A 25,691-nucleotide genomic window follows, 5' to 3' on the forward strand; every position below is an offset into this window, starting at 1 on the left:
AAGCACAAAGTGCTGAAGAACCCCAGGCTCTGCCAGTGTGAGAGGGAGAAAAACACAGCAATAGTGAGGGAGAGAAAAGAGGTGTCTGGAAAAGCAAGAAGAAAAGCTGGGAAGTTTCCAGGAGGCAGCTCCAGGCTTGCTTACATGTATTCTCCAGTGTGCCAAATAGCTCTGTAGAAGTCTATGGTTTAGGCAAGGGCTGCTAACAGATATGGCTTGTGGCTCTATTCACCTACCATGCACAAATGTGGTATGAGGTGCTACTTTATAAATTGAATTACAGGACGATGAAGGTTTGTTGTGCATTGCCAAGTCACAGCTTTTCTCTTTCTTCGCCTAGAGCAGGGAGCTGTTCTGTGGACAACGCAAGTCATCTGCAGGAGAGCTTGCCACCATGAAATGCTGATACTGACCAAAGTGTGGGTGAAAACCAGTAGGATGAAGTGATGGGGAACATAGGGTGAGCTGTGTGAGCTTAGTGAACTGTGTCTAGAGGGATGCAGTTCTCTGAATGGGCATTTGCAGATTGATGGAGCTAGATAAACATCGGTGAAGATGAGTAACGACGCCACACAAGGCGAAGGAAAAATGCTTCCAGAAAGATGAGCTGTAGGAAGAACACTGATAATAATGTCAGAAATACTGTCTTTTCCAGCCCTGTAGGTATCTGGCAATAAAAAGGTATTGATTAGCTGACATTCTTGCTAACAGATGCTAACAAAGACAGCCTGTACTAGGCTGATTTTTGTACTGAATCATGGCTTGTACACTGGAAGTTACTCTCAAAGCCTCATATTCACATGGGCCCTGTTCATGTTTCTCTAGCTGAACTTCTCTTGGAAGGGCAAATGCAGATGTCACACTTCCCTCTTTTGCCATTCTGAAATTGTGGTCTGTTCTCAGCAAACTTTTGGCTCTGTGCTTCCCATTCTAGCTCTTCTCTATTTATTGGCCTTGTGGAATATACAAGCCTATGTGTCAAAGGAGCGGCTTTTCCTCATACTTCCTCTGCTTGAATTGTTAATGCTCAGTTACACTCAGGAACAATAAACCATGCTGACTTAACACGTGGTCACATCACATAGCAGAATGGAGAGCAAGCAGCTCAGGCAATGAAGGCTTCCACAGTCTGTGCCATCAAGGTCAGCTCAGCAATTGCCCTGTGCACTGTGCTTTGGTGTAAAGTCACTGCGGGCAAGAACCATGTGTAGGCTGTCCTTGTTGCATGCCCCACACAACTCTGTGCCTTGAGAAAAGCAGGCTGCTTCTCTGGACACAACTGGAGCTTGAGGGAAGAATCAGAGAGGAAAAGTGAAGATGAGTACTGTAGGAGTCAGACTCTTTTCATAGAAATGAAGAACTTGCTTTTGAGAAACATTTTTTCTGACCAAATTCTGAAGTCTGCAGCCAAATTCTGCAGCAGTTCTTCAAATTAAATCCCCATTGAAGTCAACTAGTCTTTATTCTATCAAAGGGAGAAGAATTGGTTCACTCTGATTCATGGCAGCAGAAGTCCTTAATCCCCGGCTGCTCAGCTGATCTTAATGCTAGTCTTTCAATTGCATTCAATAACATTTTGGCTTTAATTCCTCTGAGGTATCTGTCTCTTAGATGCCTGAAATAAAAGCCCAATCCCCGTGTCATGTGGGCTCCTGGTGTTTTGTGGGCTTGATGAGAAAAGCAGTTCTTTATGGAGAGACAAATCAAAGCTGCTTTTTTGCCAGGTGTAGATGAATTGGATGGGTAGAGAAAAGTGGCTTTTTAATGCAGAGGTGTGTGTCAGCTTAAACAAACAAACAAGAAAAAGAACAACTAAATCTGGGCATGAATTATTACCTGCTTCAGATTTCAGTGTGTCACATTCTGAATTGAGCTGGAGTATTATGGCTTTTTTAAATTGCACTTGAACAAAAGTAAATACAAAGAGAAAGAAACCAGGACAGCAAAAGCCTGCAGGAAATTCCTTTACTGTAAACAAAGTCACGTTATGATTGATGTGAATGTGCAGCCCCTTGTAAACATGTCTGTTTACTTGCAGGAAACCAGAAAGAACCCACATTGGGTGCTGCTGATTTTATCTAGCTTTACTTAAATGCTTTTGGCTTCCAGTAGTCACTCCAGAGAGAGCACAGGAGTGACGGCTGCACCCTGGAAAACTCCACTGTGCTTTAAAATCTGGGCCAAACACTTCAGGTGGAGAGAGCTGCGTGGGTAATATTGATCACAGCATTTTGTGTCAATCCTGAACCTCAGCGTGAAAGCTTATTAATGGTGGCTGTAAGCATTCATCCTTTGCAAAAAAGCTCTAGTTTTCAGTGTACCTAATGAGGGAATGTGATGCCTGTAAGAATGCAGTGATAGCCCAGATCCTATACTATGGGGTTTCCCCAGGCTCCCATCAAAATTCCTTGTTCCAAGATTCTCAGAGCTCCTGAGACACACAGATTTGGTTTTGATGGAAAATGCCATAATTGTTTGTGGGTCACTTTGTTTTTATTCAAAGATTTGGTCAAGACTGAGAGTGAAATCTTGGCGGTGCTGAGATCTGTGGGAAGCTGCTGGTAGCCTTCAGTGAGGCTCTAAGTCATGGTGAGCAAATCTGGACTTTATAATGGTTATTTCACAGAAATGATGAGGAGTTACACATTGTTCAACGTGGCTACTACAGAGAAGCCCAGCATTACAGAAACAAAGTTAATTTACTTGGATGATTGTTTGGTTATGAGTTAGAGAGGTTTTGTACTCAAATTAAAATTGTGATTTTGAGATACTCAGTTTTGCATACATTTACCTGTAGAAAAATGTATTAATGTCTACAGACCTGTTCCTGTGGGATTATTCACAAAAATGTGTCTCAGTTTGGCAAAATGCTTTGCCATAGAGTGTGATATAGAGGGAAAACAAGGAGGGCAACAGTTTTTCAATTTGTGTATATTGACGTGGAATTTAAAAGAGGCTTTTCAGATATTGCAGGCTAAGGATTTTTTGTGCCACAAAGGATCTAACAACGTCCAGCACCTGCGCCTTTTACATGAATCATTTTTCAATGAAAAGCATTTACATGGGTGGAAGTGTTCATAGGCTGCGTTAGTCCCTGAGCCATTACCACATTGTGCTGCTGCTCAAGAACCAGGGCATGAAATTGGGCTTCTGAGTTGTTCTTTCCTGAGCTGAGTAAAATTTCAAAGATGAAGTTGGCCAAGGGCGTTTGAGATAGCAACAGGCAGAGCCTGAGCTCTGTCTGAGCCCCATACTTAAACATATGTTCAATTTAGGATTAAGAATGGTCCGTCTAGCCTGGACAAACAGTAAATCATGTTTGTCGATTCATTACAGACCTCTACTATGTTCCTCCTTACTTGTCTCCTTTCCAACTGAAAAGTTCCATCTCTTTAGTTTCACCTTACATTAAAGCTATATTCTTTCCATCCTTCTTGTCATTTGCTGTATGTTTCATGGATTACTTCTGCCTTTGTAGAGCACAGGAGGCAGAGGTCAAGGCTCACAATGTGCACCAGGAAGTTTTCTGTTCTATTCTCTGTTCATTTCTTCATGATTTCTACCATGATATTTGTTTGGGTTTTTTTTAGTCAAGGACAAGTAAACCGAGTTGATGTTTTCAGGAGACTATCCACCTTTACTGGCCAGTTGAGAAAACAGCTTCAATGGGTTCTATTTAGATGTAAAAATGTTTATAGGCCAAGTTTAGATACAAAGTAAACTGATTTAAAGCTGCAGCTTTAAGCAGGTTTGTAGGGAAAGCTATACTGGCTCTGGGATGTCTACCACTCAAAAGCCACAACAGCCATTCCTGGTTCCCTTCAGGGTAATGCCAGACATGAAATTCTGGTGCTGTTGAAGATATCAGTAAGAGCAGTGATCTGAAAGTAAAAGGAGAATTTAAGCTAAATACAGGGAAAATTATTCACACCATGATTAATAGAGATGAATGGACACAGAAGCTGATGAACTAGCTGTCTAGAGGCACACTGAGAAGTCAGACAAACTAAAATCAAGGTTTGAAATGGAAGGTGGACTTGCTTTGGGTGCTGAGACACATCTGGTTCCTCTGAGCAGTAGCACTTCTGTGGCAGTGCTGCTTTGGAGGCAGCATCCTCTTTAATTAGCCAGAACTACACTGTTTTCTGACTGCCAGAGTTGCCAACAAAGCGTTTGCATATTTAATCATGTGCCTTTTGGTTTGTCAAGCTGTAGAGGACAGAACAGCAGAGAATTTATGCCAGACTGAGAGCAAACATTGCCTCGTGTGGGTGGTTTTATACCTTGGAGGCCAATCCTTCAACTTTCTGACTTATTTTTCCCCTTCTTTATTTCTGATGAGAAAACAACCCAGGAGGATGTAAATCATGATGCAACTCCTCCCACCCCATAGGAAAGTGAGAAACAGGAGCAAAAGGGGCTACCACATGCACGTAAAGAGAGCAAAAAGGAGCATTATGAGTTTCTCCTTAAAAAATTGACACAGGAACTGGGAACATGTTTATAAAACCCCAACTGAGAGTACAGGAGGGTTTGTGTCTTTGTTTTTTTAAAGTGCAAAATCAGGGATGGTTTATTGGGCTCATGGGATTGGACAGTGTGTGGAAGGCCACCCATCTGGAAACCAGCTGATCACTGCTGGAACTTTCTTCCCAGGCTCTGGCCCTCCTCTGACAGGGTGCTGGGGTTTTATGAGAGGCTGACAGCAAGCCTTTTACAGACCATAACTCCTTGTCTCAACAAAACCTTCTATAAATTAGCTGGAGAAAGGACCTGAGGGGATTGTCCCAATCCAGGTCTCAGCTCCAAAGTCAGCAATTTTAACAGAATAATCTGAGGTTTCAAATCAATTGTGTCTGGAAACAACCTTTATGAGAAATAGATGAGTGGGAGGTAGGAGGCAGTAAATGGGAGGCAGGGAGTGAGAAGTTATTTCTGAATGGTGAGAATGTAGACCATATAAGTCTCTTTTCCCCAAAGACTTTCCAGGGTCTATAATCAGCCCATTGGAGTTCTTATTTCCTTCAAGCCTAAGGCAGATTCCATATAGAACTTAGGTTGCTCTCTGAGTCTGAGTGTTCAGAATCTTTTAAGCATTTAAAAACTGAAGTTAGAAAATGATTTTCACATCTTTAAGATAACCTGAATCTAATACAGTTCCCATCTGAAAGGTGTGGCCAAAACTCTTTTCTTATCCAAATAGCCTGTTTGGTACCAGGCTTGTTGTATTCCACAGTGTCAAAGCAAATTTATAGTTTTAGTAGGGAAAGAGATTTTCTTGTGTTATACATTGAACCCAGCTGAGAGTTGTGTTTGGTCCTGTTGTTTCTGCATGGAATCGGTAGGAAGATATGGCAAAAGACAAGGCAACAGAGGGTCTGCTTTTCCAAATAAATCAAGTTAAGAACAAGCTAAAACTTCACTAAATATTACACATATTGTTCAGGAATTTTGGTCAATATTTTGATGTAGACAAGTGGATGCTCTATCAAACACCCAAGCAGTGTTTCCAGGTAAGTAGATGTGATACTTAAAAGTTCTAACTGCATATGCAAGTTTGTTTTGGAAATTTTGAAAATATCAATGAAATAGGAAAAACGGTATCGTGTCATTTCCTGTCTTAAAAGATTATGGAGCATTTCGCTTGGATTGAAGGTAAGAATTACCATAGCACATTTCTGTGGTACTCAATTGTGTTTAACAGTAAACTGGGTGTGGTTCAAACAAATCTCATGAACTCGATCTTTGCTTTCCAGGGTGGCTGACTGTCTGTGCCAAGCAGTTGAGGAAGAGGAAGGAAACCACTTGGGTGACTTTTCCTGGAGGGAGAGGGACTTCTCTGATCTAATTGGGAAAATGTTACTCGGAACCATGGACAACTACAAGAAGCACTTCTAAGGCAGAGGACAGGAGAGGAGCCAGTATCTTACCTGGCTATTAATAGCAGTGTCTTGTCTGAAAGAGAGCAGATCACCAAAGCATGATGAGCAAGAAAGCACTTTCTCTTTCCTCCATACCAGAAGACAACACCAGGTAGGCTTGAGAAGGGTTTTGATGGGGACTCAGGGGGAACATGCCTTTTGGAGCTGTGGTTTGCTGAGTCTTTTCAAACTGTGTATGGTTTAAAGCCTAGTTTATAGCATAGTGAGGCCTTAAGCTGTCATAAGGTCCTTTTGTGACGTCTGAATGTGCTAATGCTCAGGTTTGGTTTGGTATGGTTTTAAGTTGTTTTATTCCCCAGTCACAATGGTAATATCTATTCTGCTCTTAGCTGGAATGAGTTTTACTTATAGATCCAAATGCTGCTGGATCAGCAATAATTAGCTATGAGCAAGTTTAAAATAAAGCTTGGCTTGCGTAAGAATGTAGACAAAAACATAGCTAGAGCATACATCAGAATGGCACAATCTCTATGTGGTATTCTCCTCCTATGATCTGTTGGGCATTAGTAGGTGTACGTGTATGTGCCTTTCATGTGTAAGGGCACAGAGCCGTGTGCCTCTGCTCACTCATCCACAAGATACAGCCAGGGAAAAGCCAGGATAGTAACTGAGTGCAAGTGCTTTGGGATGCAGAAATTGCAGAAATGTGAATGTGGAGTAAATCTTGAAAGTCACTTGCAGGAACACTTGAGGGCTTTCAGAATGTCAGAGAAAATACACTCGTGTGAAATGCCTTGGCAGAAAGCTTAGTGCAAAATTCCAGGCAACAAAACAAAACTTTCACCAGCTTCCACCAGTAGGAGCTGTTACTGTAGCTGCCAGTTTGCCTTGGTTCAGAAATGACGACTGCTGGCTGATCTGTAATGCTGCTGTGGTTGAAAGCTGGAGTAAAGGAGAACTCTTAATGATCTCAAAATGTGTTGCATGTGAAGACACTGAAATACACCTTCAATTTAAAACAAAACTGATGAGAATTGGTTCTTTTGCTGTTTGCTCAAACACTCAGAACTCAGCTTGGTCCTGCTGTGGCTACTCTGCAACTTTGACTGCAGCTGGTTTAACCCCTGTTTAATCCAGTGGAAAACTGCTGGTCGGAGCTGGGCTGCGCTCCTCTGGTGCCCTGTAGAGGTTTGTGGTGAGATACCAAAGCAGAGCAAAGGTAACAGCCTCAGACTGGAAATTGGCTGTGTCAGGGACTCTGTTTGTGTGCATGGTGTAGTGTTGAAGACAATTGTCGACACTTCAGAAATAATGAATAATGCCTGCGTGAGGAGGAAATCTCTCCTCTCAGCTCTAGGTGTTTCTGCTGCTAAGTGCTGACAGAGAAACACAGAGCCCTGAACTCTGAGGACTTGGCAGGTGAGGAGAAGGAAAAATCTTTTAACTTCTTGTTTAAATTTAAGTTTAATCTGCTTTCGTTGGGTCTGGTTGAAATATTTGAGCTTTTAATTTAATGTTGTTGGTTTTGGGAACGCTTCTTGGGATGCATGGCATGAAAAATGTCTTAGATATGTGGCAAGGTTTTGATTTCATTTGTACTTTCATCTGTTTTCCATTACAAACCAGACTAATTGCAGTAAAATTCTCTGTGGCATAAGAAAATACGAGGAGAAGTGTGAATCTGGAAGTTTTCTCACTTTTACAGTAACTGTAAAAACAGTCAGCAAACAGGTTTTTAAATGATGTATTATGGGAGAGAGCAAAGACTGGATGCCTTCACAGTAGCAGGATTTCACTGACACTATCAGGTTTTCAAAGCTGTCAAATTTAATCTATTCTTATACATAGAAAAGCTACTTTACACACTTGAATTGAATTTATTCCTATTTTAGAGACTCAGACTCTAGCACAAGTTGACACACCACTGATGTTTGCAGTGCCCAAGTAACCATCCACATCTTGTTCTTACTCAGCTGACTGACAGATATGCTTGTGAAAGAAAACTGCTTTCTTAAAAAAACACAGAGAAACGAAAGACATTTCCAGGGGATTTAAGCAGGGCTTACGGGAGGGGATCGAGGAGTCCCTTGGCACGGCCGTCCTGCTGCTGCTCCAGGAGGGTTTCCCCAGCGTGCTGCTGGCTGGGCTCCCTGCCTGGGCACTGCTGTACTAGCTTGGTGCCACAGTGTGCACATTCCCCACACCCCCCTCTCCCTAACTGCATGTGTGTAAACCTGGATGTTGAATGATTCTGACTTTAAAACAACGCTCCTATAACAGTGCTCTGAGAACAGGACGAGGCAGAGGAAAGTGAAGATATCTTTGCTGCCACAAACAGTGCGCTATGAACTGATGGCCTTGGATACACAACTGTTGCCACTTTTATGCTGTTTCAGGCAGTGTCTTAATGGGCAGCTGTCATGACATGAAACTGTATTCAAGCCAAAAACAGTGTTTCTATTTGGGGCTTATTTTGCTATTTGTTTGGGGAATTTTTGATTTGTTTTGTCGTTGGTGTTAGAGAAATATTTGAATCCATTTTTCCACTGAGGAAGATAAGAAACTGAAAGACAAATAACCTCTTAAGAACATGATAATTCTGTAGGAAAAGTCTTCTAGAACTGAGATAAGCTGCTATCAGCACAGGTTTGGTGGTGTATGCACATACAGAATTCTAGATTGGGGCTTGAATGTCTCATCATTTGTATGGATATTGAGGACAGCGATCTGGGCTGTGGTCCTGCTGCTTCCTTCAGGCACAACAGAAGGTAAAACCCCCAGTGACTGTCAGTGGTGACACAGCTGTGATATAGATCAGTTACCTCTTTTAGAAAAGCTGGGATCTGCCTGGCTTAGACTTCTGTTTTGCAAGGTCTGTCTGCATAACTTCAATGCAATGATCAACAGAACGTTCAGAACCTGTACCCAAAAGAAAAGAATTCTGACTCCCTGTTTTCACTGGAATTGTTTATTCTATACAGTTTTTAATACATGCAAATCTTTGTTTGGGAATGGCCATGTGGACACTGGCTCCTGGGCACTTCATGCTTATCTGCTGATGATAGACTATTGTTGTGCATGTGTTGACAGTCATTTGTGTAGCTGTTGAGAGAAACAGGAAGGAAACTGAAACACCAAGTGAATTTCAAAGTTGTTATCACAGTGTGGAAGAGGGACAGTTGTCAAGTGAAATGTGACAGAATTGGCAGGTCTGGATCTTGTGACTTGGTATTTTTGAATGCCAAGCAAGAAGCAGATGAGCACTTTCAGAGATGCAGAGATCCAGGCTTCCAGTCCCACACCGGTACTGCTGTGTGTGCTTTGTTGTGTGTATACAGACATGCCACTCTTTCTGCAGTGTCTCAGTTTCTGGAGCTGCTTGAGCCTCTAATCTACAAGTTAGAAATTACTGGTCCTTGTGTAGGGACTTGGGCCAGAATCACGAAGTTTGAATGCATCTGTAGATATTTCCAAGATTTGTCATTCTGCACTTGTGAGGTTTGTTACTAGTTTTGAAATCCAGCACTGCCTGCAGGTCCTGCAGAGAGAAGCTCTGCTCTGCAACATGCACTTCCTCCTCCATACCTTCTCCTGGGGCTCTGCTTGTCTGTAGAGAGGATGTGGTAAATGTTCTTCTTTCCACCCTCCTGAGGAAAACTGCTTGTGGTTGGGACGATTTTCAGCTATGGTGCTTTGTGGTTACATTATGGCTTCCTCCTACAATCCTACATGCTGTGGTGCACAGGGTATATAATGGCATTCTCAGTTTCATTCTCCTACAACCCATCTCCTCTAGGACCATGTAGACTTTTTGTATCCTGGTAAGAAGAATGGTAAGGATTGACTATAGACCTTAGTGCAGGCTTCTGAAATAGAGACTTTGCTTCATGACAGAGAAGGTGTGTGAGACCAGACATCTTTCAGACAAAGGTATAAAAACAGCTCGGCTATAGCAAGCAGTGGCCCTACATAGACACCTCCAAATACCCTGGCTTGCAAAGACAGTCAGTCTCCACTTTTGGATTCTAACTTGCCATCAAAAATTTCCAAAGAGTCATCGCATTGGCCACTCTCACCACTGCAAAGATGGTCCTCAGATGGCATCCCAAAAACCACAGGTTTTTTTGACCAAGCCAGTGTCTTCCATGCTGTGAGTCCAGTAACTTCTCTTCAGGCTGTTGCAGTGTGCCTGGCTCTAGTGATGTTAGCAGAAACTTAAAGTAGATGAACACGCGGTGGTACCATTTCAGTAGTATTTGCTGTAACCCGTGTTTGTACTGGTCAGCTGCAGAAGTCAGCCTGTGTACATGGGACCTCCTGTATGAAGTGAATTGTTGTGCCTTCCCCTGCTCGCCTAGGTGGAAGGAGAACTGCAGCCAGGCTTACTGTTCTCCTGCTTCACTGCAACAGTCCTGCACTTCCAAATGCAAATGCAAAGTCTGCTTCTGCCTGCAGAGTTTTTTGAGCAGCTGAGAGCATGTTCCCCTTCAGCAGCCCAGCCAGAATCCTTCCACTCCCACTGGCAAATAGAGACTTTTTTCCTCTGCGTCGAAGTGCTGCACTGATTTACTGCAGCTCTTCCTCAAGCACATCTGAGGTCAGAAAGCTGCAGACATTAGCCTATAATGGAAGACCTTGAGGTCATTTGTAGCCAATACGAACAAACCTGGGTACTGTGCAGTGCAGTCAGGAGTAAATAAACCCATTCCCTGCCTTGCTCTATAAAACCTCACTAATGTGACACAGAGGACAGAAGAAAATGGATGGTTCTCATCAGAAGAAATATAGCATCCAGTGACTTGGGAAGTGTGTGTGTTTATCTGTTATTCTTGTGGGACACTACCTGTCAGTGCAGCTGGGCTCACTCAGGACTTTCTGGTAGCCACAGTGGAGAGTGAGGGCTGCATTGCTCCTGCAATTTCCTCAGACTACCTTGCTTCATCTTTGTTATTCACTGTTTATAATGGAAACTTAACTCAAATGACAAGATAACTTTCTAGTTCAAAAAGCGCTATAAAATTCTTCTACTATAGTGATGTTGGTTTGTACTGGAGGGTCTGTGGTCAGTCCAGAATCAGTACGAATCTACCCAGGCTAGGTTAGTTGTCATAAATTCCTGATGTTCTTTGCTCCAGTAGCATTCAGAGTCAGTCACCAGCTGCAGTGACTGTTGACTGAAGGAATTAAGGCTGTGCATCTCCTGCAGGCAGAAGTCCTAGTGGTGATAACTGAAGGAAAGAGCACCATGTACAGTGAAGCACACGCAGACAGTATGCCCTGCTCTAAGTGCAAACAAAGAGACTAATCCTAAAGGCAACGAAATTTTCTGCATTTCAGTGCAGTAAATCCCACTAAAACCCATGGCAGGGCTCTCAGAGGCTGACTCTGCACTTGGCAGCTGCACGCTGTTAGCCCTGAGCATGGCTGAGCAGCTGTGGACTAGGCAGGCCACAGGGTTGTGTATTTAACTTTTACATATGAAAATGGGTGTTTCAAAGACGGGAAATTGTCTTTTTGCAACTTCCACCTGAAAATAGTGACCATGCTGAGTACCACCGTTGATCCAATAATACCATAACTGAACCTGTCATCATGTGGTACTCAGACCTGCTCATGTCTATTCCAGCTTCATTACTGGAAATCAGGTCTGTTTATAATGCTTTGAGTACTCCACACCATTCAAGTCCTGAGGAGAAAGACAAGCTTAACAGGCTGAGTGGTGTTTGTTTGCCTGCATTTATCACCATCAGCAAAGGAAGCAATTTTCATAAATGGAGGGAAGAAGGAGTTCCTGACTTCTGGCAATGGTGGTGGCTGTGCCACGTGTGCCCTGCAGACTGCTCCACACTTGAGACCTGCCCTGCAGCACGGAGGTGATGACAATAGGCCGCTCAGATAAACAGGAAAACTGAATAAAACGTGATGAAAGCCAGCAGCAGGTGAACTGCTAAGAACAAACCCTGCATGCCCATCATGCCACCTGCAAGGCAGGCTGAGCTGTGGCTGGGCAAAGCTTATCACTTAGGTTAACACAAGGCCCTTTCTCCCTCTCCTGCTCCAACACCGTCATTCCCAACTTTCAACAACTGTTTGATTACTTCTATGATACAGCCAGAGAGAAAAAATAATCAGCTGCTCCCCTTCCTCTTCCACAACAAAGCAGAGGAAGCAGCTCATGCAGGCTTTGCTCCACTGCCAGGTGCTGCAGGGTGGCTGGCCCTGCTCTCTTCAAGAAGGTAAATATTGGACTAGAGATTATTCAGAGCAGCTCACATGGGAACCCGGCACTCTAGCATGCATTTGCCTGTCTCATGCTGAACCAGCCCCTTCCCTGTCGGTACATCTTCAGCAGGAATTGGCTCAAGTCACAGATAAATGTTTGGCTCTGTTAGTTGGAAAGATGGTGAGTGTACAGAGGTACTCTTAGCAATGGATGATGTACTGTTGGTCTTTTACTTCAGCCTGCTAAAGTCAGCTGCATTAGGAAGTGAATAGAAAATTCAGTTGTGATGCTGTGTGTGCCAAAGACCAAAGTGTCATTGTGAGGGTGCTCACTCCAGCATTCTCTGGAGCATATTTCTCTTCTGTCACATGCTGCCACTTGCTTTCTATCAAGACATTCAAGACCCAGCTGGACACAACCTGTGCATCCTTTGTTCCTGTTGTGGGAGCCTGCTTTAGCAAGAGGGTTGGACTCTGATCTCTTGAGGTCCCTTCTAACCCTGCAGTTCTGTGACTTGTGATCTACAGCTTCTGCCAACTACTGGAGAATCTTTAGATGCTCTATAATCGTGTGGTTTTGTCTAAGAACATAAATATGCCGTGTGGATAACATACATAAAGATACAGAATTAGGTTGCTGCCTTTGAAGAAGTTGATTCAGTTGTTTCCTTATACTGAAATCCACTCTCTGTCCTCCATGCTTTCTCACTGACATACCTGGGTAGACCCTGTTTAGTAATTCTCCCTGTGGATCAGGTTCTCACTGTAAAGGCTTTGTGTAGCTACGTTTTTCATCAGCTCTGGTGTTTGGAATAACCCTTTGCAAACCAGGTATTTCCCTCTGCCACAAAGCTGCAGTGTTTGGGAGATGGGATATCCTTCACAAAGGGTGGGTGGGGATGGGGTGGCACCGTGGGGGGTAAGGCTTCACTCTCAACACACACACAAGGGATACCTCCTTGCAATTAGCAGTGTCACCAATGCCCTCTCCCCTTGCTCAAGAAATGACATTCCAAGAGGTGTAATTGGCGTTTGAAATACCCCATCTCCTGGACCCAGGGGACAGGGGCCAGGCCAGCTCTGTGGGAGGCCGCGGTGTTGAATCCATTTGGCTGGGGTGCCCAAGGGGCCTTCCATCATCACCTGCCTCCACTGCAGCAAAGGCAACTCCATTCGCTGCGCCAGGTGGTACTCAGGAATTTTGTCCAGTGAGTTAGCCAGGGAATAAGCCCCTCCTTGTCTGTTTCTGCCTATGGTATCGGAGGGCTGACCCCGTCCCCCCATTTGCTGAGGGGGCAGAAATTTGATAATGGCCATAATTATGTCTGAATGTTAAACAAGTGCTCTGGATCATCCTTGCTGTATCCACTTGTCCATAATTACCAGCAATGGACATGGTAGCTTCAAAGGCCACCCAGTTATCATTTATGTTTACTATAAACACACCAGCTGTTTTGGGTTATGAGGGTGGCCGTTTCCCTGGAATCTGATGAGCCAGACCCTGAAATCCTCACCTGACATCAGCTGCCTCCCTCCCTTGGGAAGAAAATTCAGTAAAGGAGCGCTCTGTGTCATCCAAAGGAGAGAGGACAGACAGGCTGTGCCCCGCACATCTCCAGGGGCTGCCGTTTCCCAGGGCTGCCTCTGAACTCCAGGGAGGCTGGTCTGTTCTTATGAGACTGTTCCCTATATGCTAACACTGTCTCACCCCAGCACTACTGCCATCTCGGAGGCTGCAGGAGCATCAGATCAGATGGGCTGAAAGAGAATGAAATGAAGGTAAACCATTTTGTTGCAGTAATAACTCATTCCTTGGAAAGTGTCATTATAACACAGGGAAATATCACGAGTGTGAGGGGACCAGTCAGCACCAGCTCCCAGGCCAAATGCAGGATCCTTCTTTGGGAAGAGAGGGCACAATGCAGCCCTCACTGTGCATGGAAATGCCGCATTCAGCCTCACCCCACAGCCTTGCTGATGCTCTGGGAGCAGTCCAGCAGCAGGGTTAGTCCAGCAGCAGGGCGTGTGGGCCAGAGAAGCGTGGCAGGTAGACACCTGCAACCTGACACCAGGTAACGTGGCCTGCTATTCATCTTCACTGCAAACAGATGCCTCATCTTATCTCCAGAGGAAAGAGCAAATTGGCTGGTGTTTGCAGCAGATAACACATATCACGGTGATGTATTTATGAGGGGAGGAAAGAACAACAGTCAGTGCTGTTTATTTTTTATTTCATGATTTACAAAGGCTCAATAGACTAAACACCCCTTCAATTCAGAAACAAAAGCATTGTTAGTGTGTGTGATTGAAACATCAGCCTTCCGATTATGTTCAGACCATTACAATATTCTGCTCCCAGCCATGCACTAGAACCAAGGACAGTAAATACTGCCGTGTGCTGAGCGAGCTGATTCAAGCAAAGTATCCAGCAGACTAGAGAGTGACAAACAGGGCCGTGTTCTCCCATACAGATCAAAGTGCAAGGAGTACAAGGAACTAAAGGGTTGATCTTATTAAAAAAGTAAATTACAGTGGTAGAGAAACATCAGGGAGGAAAGGCTGCAGGGGTAGAATATAGCATGGAAGCAGGGAGGGTCGAAGGGAAATTCTAGTCTGCATAGTAGGAGATGTTGAAGAACACAGGGTACCTGGGACTGGAAACAAGAAAAGGGAGAACTAGCTTGGCTGGAGTGAGTCAGAGGCACACTCTGCATTGGCAGCAAAAGAGAATTGTTGCCCAAAAGTTTGGGTTTTTTCATTTTCAGCTTTTGCAACAGCAAAGAGCTAGATAAGAGACGTGAAATGTCACGATTGCTCTCAGGACCTGGCCCACCTCCTTTTTTGCCATCCAGCCCTGTCAAACTGCTATGGACCAGCTGGAGCAGGTGTCAGCAGAGATGTATCAGTGCGGGGTTTTGCTTGGGTTTCTCAGAGCAAGTGGCAGGATCTCTTTTATCACGCTGAGCTTTCTCCTGTCAGCAAAGCAGCTGGATGAAATTTCCTTCTCTGGAGACCCCCTTTCTGTTGCTGTGTAACCAAAGGATTTTGTAGGCTCCTTTACTGTCTTAATTCTCATCAGATCTGCATCATTAGTCAGACCTTGAAAAAAAAAAGAAAAAAGCAAAATCATAAAGCCAACCCTAACACAAAACTCTCCACTGAGACCACACCGAGGACTTCTGACTTTGACATGTTTTGGGAGGTTTTGCTTCTGAGAATTTGGAAAGTCAACTGGACCAAACTGTTTTGCCTTAACTGTTATAAATGCTAAATATCTGCCAGCATTACCTCAGGTATTAATTCTGCATAATTTAGCACAGAACTCATAAATAGCAAAGGTGTTTTCTGTGTTTCAGTAGACATGCTTAAAATGCAGGGCAGTGCCCAGGGTCCAAGTCTGGGAACTTCCAGTTGAAACTGAAGAACTTCATTTCATTCCTCTATAAAGACCAGCCTGCTCAGCCCTTTAGAACCATGCTTCAGTTTTTGTTTTGTTTTGTTTTGTTGTCCATTTCCATTTTGGAGCATTTCAGCCTGGATCACCTTCATTTGCTGCCCCTTGAGACTCGGTCAGAGGTTGCCCAAGTGTCCAAATGCTTTGAATGCCAGGTTTAATTCTTGCCCATGGCCTTGGTTCTGTTTCCCAGGTGATTTGTAGTCCCAGAATTCATATGGCAACAGTAGGCCAAATCCAAAGGAATTACAGGGAAAAATTCAGCTATCAACTTTTGAGGGGGAATGAAGAAGACCAAAGAACGCAGTGTTGGTACTTCTGAAGTGGTGCTGCTTCCCAGGAGTGCTCCTCTAAGGTTCTCATCACCATGAAGCAAAGTAGATGTTTTGGGATTATTCTCATTTATAGACATAGTTATGCATTTATGAAAAGTGAGTAAAAGGTCGCATAAATCACAAAGCAAAGCATCCTTGGTGCCCTGCAGTAGTTAGCTAACAGAACAACTTTGTTTCAAGGCTATAAAAATAACTACAAGGGAGCAGCAGGACTGAGCTCGTGTTTCCTGTTCAGCTCTGCCATACTTTGTCCAAGATGCTAAATTGCATGCTCGTGTTGCAGTCATTGCTAAAACACGCAACAAAGCATATCAGCTCCTTGACAGGACATTAGGCCTGGATGAAGAGAGTCTTGAAAGAAGCTCCCCTTACAAGACTGGACAGCTGGTCAGGCCTGGTGCACACTGACAAATACATGCAGTACAAGTCCAGCTGTGCGTTGCTTGTTGCAGCTCGTCTTGCTGTACCATCAACAACATGCAGTGCTCTGTCTGGAGAAGGAATCCCAGATCTGTTGCATCTGCAGTGTATCCCCAGGCTGGGCACATGCAGAGGGCAGTGGATTGCAATGCAGGGATAGGAGGGCAGGCAGAAAGGCTGAGTGCTGCTGCTGACAGCTCCTTGCAGGAGGCAGGAATTGGCCTGTATTCATTTGATTTATTATCTTCCCTTCCATGAGTGCAAGTTAGGAAACACTGGCACATATTTAAGATAGAACTAAAATAAACAAAAAAACCTTTTACCCATCTTGGCAACAACTATTGAGCTTCCTTTAAGACATCAGTCAGTGAGGGATTCAGACTACCTGAATTTGTTATTCAGGCAAAAGAAGTGGTATTTGACATAAAGAGATGGCTATTAAACAGTTCTGATACTACAAAGAAAATTATCAGCAACCTCTATATGTAACAAAGAGATGCAGTGCCATCGAAGTTGTGAAACATCACATTAGAGAACAGCCTCACAGGTCAGCTACAAAACACCCCTGTGACCAAGCTCCAGCACAGTCCTTTGAAATGCCAGGTTGTTAACACGTGGATTTCATTTAGTGTTTTAAATGTGACCTAAAAAAAAATAATCTTAGTTTAGAGTAGAGACAATAAAGATGGAGGAAAGAAAACAAAAAGAGAAAAAAAGCTTTTAGGAAGCACAGTATTGAGGTATGTGTATGGGGCTGTGTGAGACCTGTCCAGCTGGAATCGACATCAGCAGTCACACTGACAGGTGCTATTCAAGTGATGTCTCTATTCAGACGGGATTAGACGGCTGTCTGGCTGCTGGCTGAAAAATCATTACTTTTAGTGCCATGTCCCCCTGGTCGGTTTTTGTTCTCCTCCCGACAGCGTGCAGTTGGGTTACATTGTGCTCTTCCTCTCCTTGCACCCAGGTTTTGAATAAATAGAATTCTCTCTGGTTGTTAAGCAGTTTTCTCTGAACTTTTTTTCTTGTTTCCTAACAGAGAATGATGGATTTGGTCATTTCTAAGGATCTTAACAGCTGTTTTGAACGTGAAGACAAAAACAAGCCTGGAGAGAATTTTTTTTCCCACTTTGGCTGTTCCCTGGTGTGCATGACTAAAACACCCATAATGTGGCATCTCTGCAAAGACTGAGGGATCTAATTTTCAGCTGCTGGAAGCCAGCAGTGCCCAGTAAAATTCAAGGAGTGCAGATTCACACCTGATGGCAAAGCAGCTGTGTTAGATGCTGTGTCCTTGCTTGGGGCGAGGTAACGTGCACAATACGGCATCCACTGTCTGATTTTTCATTAAGAGCCAGCAACCAGAAAGAAAGCAGCATTTATTTATCTATTTATTTATCTTCCTGTAAGAAAGAGGGGTCCACATGTAGCAGCTAAGTGGTGGCCCTGTGTTTTCCCTCTTCCCCCTTCTCTTGTTCCTTGCAGAGCCAGGCAGACTCCCAGCAGCACTCGGTCTATGGTTGGAGGGCATAGCTGTCATTCCATTAGGCTTGGCTAGGCCTGCGTTAAAGCGTGTCATACAAATTGAGGGGATCCAGCATATTGACAGACAGATATTTAGCATGTAATTGCACAGAAAGTGCAGCACAAAAGCTCAGGGAGGCAGGAGACTGAGGATTTGGATTGCATGAGATCTATTTGGAGCGAAGTTTGGACTGTGTTTCCAATGCACGTTTGAGCTCCATAACAACAGGTGTGGTGGCAAGGCACAAATATATCATCCCACAGACACTGAGGGCATGTGTTAGTGCGCCCCCAGCCCGTTCATCCTCCTGAAAACATTCCACGTGAGGCAGTATCTATTACCAAGCAGGCAGAGCCATCCTGTGGGCTGGTACACAGCTCCATTTCTCATAGGAAGCTGAGCCACCTGCACTGGGGGCAGGAAAACTTTTGGACTGCCTCTGAGCCATCCCTGTTTTTAGATGCTTAGGTGCACATTCCCCAGCCATTCATTGGAAGGATTTGGTTAATGGTAAGCTTGTGAAAAGAAACTTTTAAAACAGGCTTAGGAAATCTGATTCTGAGCTTAAGGTCTGTCTGTGGCTTTGAACCTGGTCAGAAAGGTGCAGGAGTGTGGTGCAAAAGTGGTAAGACTTTAATTTGCGTTTAAATTAGCATTTAGTAAATAAGCACGGTAAACAAGCATTAATAACATTATCTCAGCTGACACTTGGGAGATCCCAGTTTGGTTTCCAGGTTCTGCAGGCTCTGTGGGGGTGTTATATCGCTTCCCATGCCCACTGACAACACGTACCCCTGTCCTCAAGGGCACAGTATTCCCTAAGGCTTCTGAGACAATAACCAGGCCAGGGAAAGCCTAACTGAGTTTATTAATTGGCCTGAAGAGCTTCCTTTGCTTTAACTCCTACGAGCAGGTGAGGAGCAGCAGCAGTGCTCCCCAGTGGTCAGAGCCCAGGTCTGGACCTGGAGGTGTGCACTGCTGTTGTACAGAAGGTAAAGGGAGTGTTCCTGTCACACTGCAGCGTACATAGATGATATAATATTGTAAGGAGCTGGGTGGAATGTAGCAACAAGCAGCATGATTGATCATTGATGATAAGCTCTTGTCATGTTCACTTGATTTAGACTGTTTTAAGTGTATCATTTACTGATGTACCATTTGCTGCCTCTGTGAGAGACAGCAGATTCCACAAACAAGACGTGTAAAAAATAGTGTTGTTTGGTACCTCCATTTTAGAATGGCCAAACTGATCTGATTTATCAGATTTATCATCTCTTTATGTAGCAAGATATGCAAAATAGGAAGAAGTATGTGAGGATCTAGGTCCAGAGACTTCTTTCTTGCTAAAGCACTTGCTAAACTGCAGAAGAACTGCAGGTGAAATAAGCTGTGCTCAGTGAGCATTGGCATGGGCGTGTGTCTGGGAATAGGGAAGGCATAAATAGCAGTGGGATGCACCGTGGTCCCAGCTCACACCAGGTGAGTTTGCAGTAGGGATGACCGGGATGGCAGGGCTCGGTTTGTCCCCATTTATCTCAGGTCAGAAGGGGGCCTGGAAGATTTCTTGGTGGTGCAGACCATCAAGAAGAAAAAAATGCCAAGCAAATATAAAATGCACATTACTAATCAGAGGCTGTTTCTCTGCTGTTTGCAGCCACACCTTCTGTACACTTCCTCTTTGTGCAGCCCTGGTCCAGGTCTCTGTCAGGCAACATGATAAAGGAATAAAGCTGCAAGCGGGATCACGTTTCCCTTCACTCTTTGTGTGTATGTGCGTGTGTGTCTTTGTTTTTCTGAGCTGTAGCTCAGGGGGGCTCATAAATCTTGGAGACGACTGCATTTTTTTTTCTCTCCTCCTGTATGACTGATGGTGCGAATTTATGTGTGGTATTTCTCTCCCCCAGCTTCATTCTGTTAAAATGAGACAGGAGGCCAGTAAATCTGCAGTGGGAGCGTGCAGGGCTGGGGCTCCTCACCCCCTCCTCCCAGCAGCCCGAGGGCCAGTTGTTCCTAACAGATAATGATTTTGGGTTTTCAGCTGGGGCTGGGATGGCAGTTGCTTGGTTTTACAGCAGCAGTTTTCTTCCCCCCTGTGTTTCATGAAGCAGCATTGATGAGAAAGGTGCTGTCAGGGATGTACTTATCTAAGCTGGCTTCCAGTGTGGAGGTGGGGAAAATCTTTAGGAGCGAAGCAGGAGGTACCCTAGCTCAGAAACCCAGCAGGAGTTCTCTTCACACTGTGCTTCACCTTCACTCTACTGATGTACTGAGATGTGCCCAAGGACACAGTCCATCACCATTTGCCTCTTCCAACTGCAGTAACTGAGCTAAGGCAGAGTTTCAGTGTTTCAAAAGTTGTGTTACAGGAGGGAGCAGGAGGTGTAAAGTCTCTTCTAGAGTGATTCTGCAAAAATATTACTCCTGCTTCTAATTCCGGACATACTGAGGACACTTTTCTGGTGAGATCTCAGGAAACAGACGAGCCTGGCTATTCCCAGCCTGTGGTTTCCTCTCTGCTTTACCTGTTTCTGCTACTTCTCAGAGCACACATGGTGCTGTTTGTATGTGCTCGAGGGTTCCCTGACTAAAGGAGTCATGTGAAATTAGTAGTTTTCTGGGGCAGGTTACTGCATAGCCCAAACCCTGCGATTGCTGCAGCTCACAGGAGAATGTGCATCTTCCTGCTGCTAAAGTGAATGCCCAGTTCCTGTCATTGGAGGAGAGTTAGAGGGGTCAGTCCTGTGTGCAGACAGTGAGTGAGCAGCCAGCTAAGGCAACAGGAGTATAGCTGATGTGCAACAAATTAAGGGACTGGCAAAACTCTGGAGATCTGCCAGACCAGCACTTGGGAAACAGCATCTCACTTACTCTAACTGAAAAAGCATTAAAAGTTCCCCTTACAATGCTGGCTGGAGCTTGCTGTACTCTCAATCTGCTGTAGTATCTGAGTGAGTAATATCAAATGCTTATTCCTTCCATAAACCATTTAATTCCAGTAATGCAATACTTCTTTCCACACATAGCCTTGCTGCCTAGCTGTTTTATGCCTCTTCAGCTGCCTGGCATTAGCCTTCTCCTAAGCAGAGTAATCCGCACCCTCCCCCATACAGAGGAGCTCCTGCTCCAACCTGAGCTTTAGGGAACCTTCAGTATCAAAATTCACAGACGTGCCTCTGGTTTGTATATAATGACATGAAAATGAAATGCATTGTATTAGACTAAATGGAGTTTAAAACATTTGGATGATTATGGGTATTATTTACTACTCTAATATGTCTGCACATGGAAAAATGTTTTTAACAATCAACTGGTTTTTTGCTAATATGCAGTAAGTGTTGTAATACAATTACACTGAAGGTTGAAGAGCTGAGGTGAGCAGGTAGCTCTGTTTCACGCTGTCGTGGTTTAATGATTTTTGTTACTGCCATTGTACATCTTAACATCATGTAGTGCACCAGGAGCTAAAGAGTTAACGCTCCAGTTCTGTGGGTCACTGTTAGTTCCAGGTATGCCTGTCTCAGAAGAGAAGAACAACTACATATACCTGAGGTCTTTTCACTGCTCTGTTTGTTTTCTGTTCATAGGGAAAGATAAAACTGTTCCCAGGTCATGAGATGTCCCTTTTTACTGCTCATCACTGCAGTGTGTGCTCCCTCACTGTCTGCATTCAGCACTAGAGTAAGGCCTTTGGCTGTGGACACTCTCTCTCATGTATTTGACTTCCTATCTTCAATTCCAATTATATTGTATTATGTTGTATTATCACATTATCCTGCATTCCACTATTGCTCTCTGAGTACCAGAGGCAATACAAAATGAGCAGGTGTTTGTTGGAAGGTTGCTGACACTTTGCTTTGTATGTTTTTGGAGGAGTTTGGCCATAGCAGTTTGGCACTGGGGAGCTCTGACCTGAGAGACAGGATAATCATTTCAGGTCTCTACCTGAAGGGCTAACCACATCACATGTCCCACTTTAATCAGCTTAAAATGATTTAAAACCAATCTGGTTTTAGCTAAGCTTATTAAACACCATCCGTGTATTTCATTTGTGGCACATCAGAGTTGTTCAGAGTCTGCAGAATTGAAAGTGTGCATGCTGTGTCTCCTGGGTCAATACACACATAGGGCACTTCCCACACATGCACACTTTGGAGCTGTCTGCATGATCAGAGCTGGCTCCACCTGCTCAGGAGCACAACCAAGAGCTCATCACTCTCCTAGATTTGCAGTCAGCCCTTGGCTAACCTGCCCACACAAAGACAGTGATACCTGGGCTGAGTGGGATGAGGACATGTGTGTGTGCCTGTGAAAGCTGGCCTGGGGCACAGGTGGCTGTCAGGATTTGTCAGGAGCTCAGGTAACACTGAATGAGTTTGTTGGGTTCATTTTGGTCCTTCTGGCTTGGCAATAATGTCTGTTTGAGACTGAAACCTCCAAAACCTAGTACCTCTGTCCTGCTGGTTGGTGCTTTGTGCCTCTCATCAGAGCATTCATCAAAACAGATTAAACAAACATGAAATTGAAATGTGGATGATGGCCTCTCAGAGATTTGCCTCTGTATGAACCATGCGCTGTCTCTGTAAAGTCCAGAGATCAGGCCCTAGCCTTGGCTCTACCCCAGCTCTGTTCCCAGGTTGTGCTCTGTCCCTTAACCCTCTGGATGATGTTTTAAAAGGTGGTTAACGGCCAACTGCAACTAAACATCCAGGGCAATGGGATTCCCTGAGCAGCTTTCAACTCCTGGACCTTGGCAGCATGAGGACAGCAGTGCTCCCTGGACAGGCCGAGCTGAGTGACCGCAGCTGAGCTTTGTTATCATTCCAGAGTGTGAGGTTCACCTACCCGGAGCAGTATCTGGTTGCTGGGAGGGCCATGCAGACACCCATAAATCTTTGGTGTAACTTTGATGCATATAAGTGGCTTTGCTGACAAATTGGCACCCACCTCCCTCCCCCTCGCAACGTGACTCTCACACTGCAGGCTGCTAAGAGCTATTTCAGACCCTGGAACAAATGAAGTATTTGTCTCTCCCTTGCCCTGGCAGTTGCCTCAACACCACTGTTTTCCCTCCCCCCCCAATCCGTGTGCTTCAGTGCAGAAACCCCAAGCCAGCAGCAGCAGCTGCAAAGGATGGGAGCAGGCTGTGTGGATGCCATATCCATCCAGGCACCCTTTGCATCACTGAGTGCTGCCCCAGCCACCCTTCCTCTCCCCATTCTCAGCTGCCTTGCAGCCAGTTACTGCAGCTTCAAGTTGGCCCCGGATTTCTCCCCCTCCTGCCATCACTCCCCATTAACACACCATCCATTTTAATGCCACATGATACAGAATTGTCTTGATGCTCTTTGGGTCTCTTTCCATTCACACTCACCAAGAGTTGGGGCACCCAGAACTTACCCAGAAGGAGGAGGTAAGTTGGTAAAGGGCCCTAGGAACTATTAAGTGCACTGGTGTAAAATGTGTGCATGGATAAAAGAGGCAGGGGAAAAGAGGTGATGATACGCAGTCACTGTGCTCCATCCACTGCCGAGCACCAGTTGCTGTACAAAATGCAGAGTAGTGAATGCAGAGACTGACTTTCTTTGAAGCCTTTGCTTTGGCTTTATATTTTTCCTTTTACTGTGCCCAAATGCTCTCAGACACACATCTGTCTTAAAAACAACAAACTCTCCTTCCATTAGCTCAGTTAAAGCTTTTCTGCAAGCTTTCAATTATGAAGGGACAAGGAAAACCAGAGAAAGAGAATGAACCCAGGACAGTCAGACATGTGGTTGTTGTGACAAAAAAGTAAATTGAATTTGAGTCAAGAAATGTGAGACATTTAGAACAATACAGTTATTACTTAGTGGAATAGCTGCCTGACAAGCAGGTAAGACCAGTATAATCCTAGATTATTATGTAAAGCAGACACAAAACAAGAGCAAAGAAAATACAGAGCAGGCTCTTTGCTTGACAATTTAAATCCTAAAGGTACAATAGCTGCACAGAACAGAATCAAATGAACAGCAATAGCCATGAATGACTGTACAATCATTCTTGCCGTGGGATATGGATATACCTAATACCAGCTAGTGCTAATGTGGGTGAGGCCATGGAACACACTTCTCTTGCCAGTGTGCCTGCACTCATCTCATTACTGTGTGCCATCAGCTGAAGCTCTGGCAGAAATGGGACAAATGAAACCTCACAGAGATGAACAGGAGTGGGCAGACTTGTGAGAATCAAGGAGTTTTCACAAAAGAAACACTGCATGTCTGCCAGGCTTCACTAGGGGAACACCAAGCTAACTCATAGCCTCGTATGTCTCAGGTAGGGTGATTTCTGCACTTGCTGGTAATTTTAAGCCTCACATATGTGGCTGGCTGCCTTGACTTCCAAGTGCCTGCTTGTACAATGGGAATTACCTGTTGTGGTATGACAGACAGGTGATTAACATGAGAAAGACAAGTTGGATCTGGTGCTGGGCTCTACATTTCTCCCTTGTGTGCCCTCAGATCTATTTCCTCAGAAGCAAAAGGAATAGTCTGTGCTCCTGATTGCTCTCGGAAAAACATCATTGTTGGAGTTTGATCCAATCAGACTGTGAATTCTTGATTGTTGCTACAGCTCTCTTGCAGAAAGACTGAAATTTCCATGGGGGTCAATGTGATACAAACAGTAACAGTGCATTCATCAGCTCCAGACACCCATTTTGCGTCACATTTGCAACCAGAAAGAAAGCTTGGACTTGTACAACGTGCACATGATGTGCCTTGGTAATGTACCTTCTTCCACAGTGCTCCCATACGTAGAGACCTTGCACCATCCCATCCAGCAGTAGTCTTCAGTTCAGGCCCAAATGAATGTCCTGGACAGCTACAGTCCTGTGAGCAAGGATGCTCACATCTCTGGCTGTCTGGCAACTTGAAAGCAGTCTGTCAGATGTGACTTGGTGGTCCTTCTGGCCAAGCCAGCACTGTAACAGTGCTTCCCTTGCAGTAAAACTGGCTTTTCTTTATCTGTGCAGCACACATACAAAGTGTAGCCGTGCTGCTGAGCGCATGGTGAAAGACACGGCAGTCACTGAGGATTAAGGGTTATGTTCTCACTCAAGCTGTGCAGCTCTCCAGTAACTTGCTCTGTTTAACATTGTTTTCACTTTGCACGTGTGCCTTGTCCTACTTCAGATTGCCCAATAAATCACATACTCATCTGTCTCCAACAATGCAATGAAATGTAACTGATAATACCTCTTTCTCATGAATGAGGTGCAATTCATGAGTCAGAAGATCATTTAAGTACATGCTTCGCTTCTTTATACAAGGATTTTGGCTTCTGTGTTGGGTAAGGATGCTTCCCTGAACCTAATGTTAAACTGGACTCTTTTGCTGCCCTTTAAATTATTTTCCTATCAGGATTATTTCTACAAAGACACATGCCTTAGTGCATCCACTATTTATTGATTTGATTGGTTGATTATTTGATTGTTTGTTTACTCTGAGCTCTTATTCTAGATCCATTGGTACATCCTATCTTTTAGGACTTCATTTTTTTTTCTTCTCACAGTGATGGTAGGCTTTGTACTTTCTAACCAAGAATCTCCAGTGACATTCATTCAACTATCTAATAAGGCAAAAAATTGTCCCAGGTGTATGTGACAGCATGTGTCATATCTTTTGTAAGCCAGGCTAGGGAGCAGAAGAAATTGAAAATTCAGATAGGAAGCAGTTGCAGGATGGGATGAGTGGGCTGACGTCCTCATCAAGCAGTGCAGCACTCTGCCACTCCCTGCATGTCCCACCAGCACTGGCACCTGTGTGGCACAGCCGCCGACCTGCCTCAGCCCTCAGCCCACATCTCCCTGCCTGGGCTGT

The 25,691-nt window shown here is 44.5% G+C and overlaps 1 protein-coding gene across 2 annotated transcripts in view; it reads left to right on the forward strand.

Moving 5' to 3' along the window:
* Window positions 1-5,700: 5,700 nt before the first annotated feature.
* TBX1 (T-box transcription factor 1) overlaps window positions 5,701-25,691 on the forward strand; it is a 119,012-nt gene continuing 99,021 nt past the window's right edge. Inside the window, exon 1 of one of the 2 annotated variants that reach the window (XM_085555535.1) lies at window positions 5,701-6,033. The gene's annotated coding sequence lies outside the window, so the exon portion shown is untranslated. The remainder of the gene's footprint in view (window positions 6,034-25,691) is intronic. The other variant, XM_085555536.1, reaches the window with a different exon arrangement.

The sequence above is a fragment of the Coturnix japonica genome, chromosome 9 (assembly GCF_054131305.1).
Source record: "Coturnix japonica strain WE chromosome 9, WE-NBRP24, whole genome shotgun sequence".
In the NCBI taxonomy this organism is placed as follows: Eukaryota; Metazoa; Chordata; class Aves; order Galliformes; family Phasianidae; genus Coturnix; species Coturnix japonica.